The sequence below is a fragment of the Tupaia chinensis genome, unplaced genomic scaffold (assembly GCF_000334495.1).
Source record: "Tupaia chinensis unplaced genomic scaffold, TupChi_1.0 Scaffold000276_2, whole genome shotgun sequence".
Lineage (NCBI taxonomy): Eukaryota > Metazoa > Chordata > Mammalia > Scandentia > Tupaiidae > Tupaia > Tupaia belangeri.
The window spans coordinates 1373621-1375060 of record NW_006159759.1 but is presented as its reverse complement, the minus strand read 5'-3'; positions in this window follow the sequence as shown (position 1 = coordinate 1375060).

The following is a 1440-nucleotide window of genomic DNA, read 5'->3' as shown; positions in this document are numbered from 1 at the left end:
CCAAATACATGTATGTTATTGTTTTGCATATTTCCAAGTCTTAATTTATTTTCTTTATATATAACTTTTTCTTGTTCTTCAGATTAGATATTTCCTATTGAGCTAGCTTTTTAAAAAGAATTATTTAACTGTATTTATTTATTGTAATTTGACCAGAGAGAGACTGAGAGAGAGAGAGAGAGAGTGTGAGAAAGCAAGCCGCCAGGTCCAGGACTTGAACTGCAGTCAGTCATGTGGGAGTCCATCACCTTTAACCACCACACCACCTGCTGTCTTCCCATTCATCTATCTTTAAGTTCTCTGCTCTTTTCCTCTGTCATCTCAAGCTTGCCAAGACCATCCAGTGAATTTTTCAATTTTAGATATTGTATTATTTATGTCTATAATTTCTATTTGATAGTTTTTTACAGATAAAGAAGATTGTATTTGTTCTTTATTTCTCTTTTAGGCATGCAATATCTTTCTTTAGATATTTTTGTCACGATTTTCTTTTACTTCATTTCACTCATAGCAGCTTTCTTTTTTTTTTTTTTAATTTATGATAGAGTGCATGCATGTGCACATGAGAGAGAGAAAGAAAGAGCTCCCCAATGATCCTTCTTCCTTCAGTTCTCCAGCCAGTCATGATCCTAGATATAAAGCTTGTCCAGCAATATGCCAGGGAGGGAATTCAAGCCCTGTTCATCTATATAGGACCCAGCTTCCTCCATACTACACTTAACCACTGCATTTGGGGCTCCCCCTAGCAGCTGCTCTATCCCTTTATACTCTTGTATACTAACTCCAACATCTGGTTATCTCTGTTCAGTTGTCTTTTTCCTTACAAATAGGTCACATTTTCCTCGTTCTTTATTTGTCAATTAATTTTGGGTTGTAGTCTGGGAAGGGTGAATATTATGTTTTAGAAGCTCTAGAAAAGTCTGGGATTTTTTTTTTTTTTTTTTTTTTTTTGTAAAGTAATTCGTTTGATTGAACTTAAATCACAAACTATTTATCTCAGGTAGCAACTCAAATCCCAATGAAGTTCTTTCATATGTAGTTATACTACTTCAAGTCTTGAATTATTCAATCCAGAGACTTGCTCAGGGTTTATTCAGGTAATTAGAGGATCACCCTACTCTAGCTTTCTTCTTTCAAGAATCTTCTCTGACTTTCCTGCAACTGGAACTTTCCTGAATTCTATCCACTTGTTTATAGGTCAGAAAGACTATGGATTTTCTACTGGAGAGTTACCTACATGACTTGTAGCTGTTTGACCTATTCTTCAGGACAGCATGAAAGCGATAAACTCGCTCTATGTAGTTATTGAGTTTTTACTCCCCTCAAGCATTACCCTCCTTTCATTCACTTTCAAGTGAGCTCATGCACTTTTTTTTTTTTTTTTTTTTGCTAGAGGTTGCACGTGGTGGTGGTGGGAGTGCATGTGGGAAGGAGAGATGG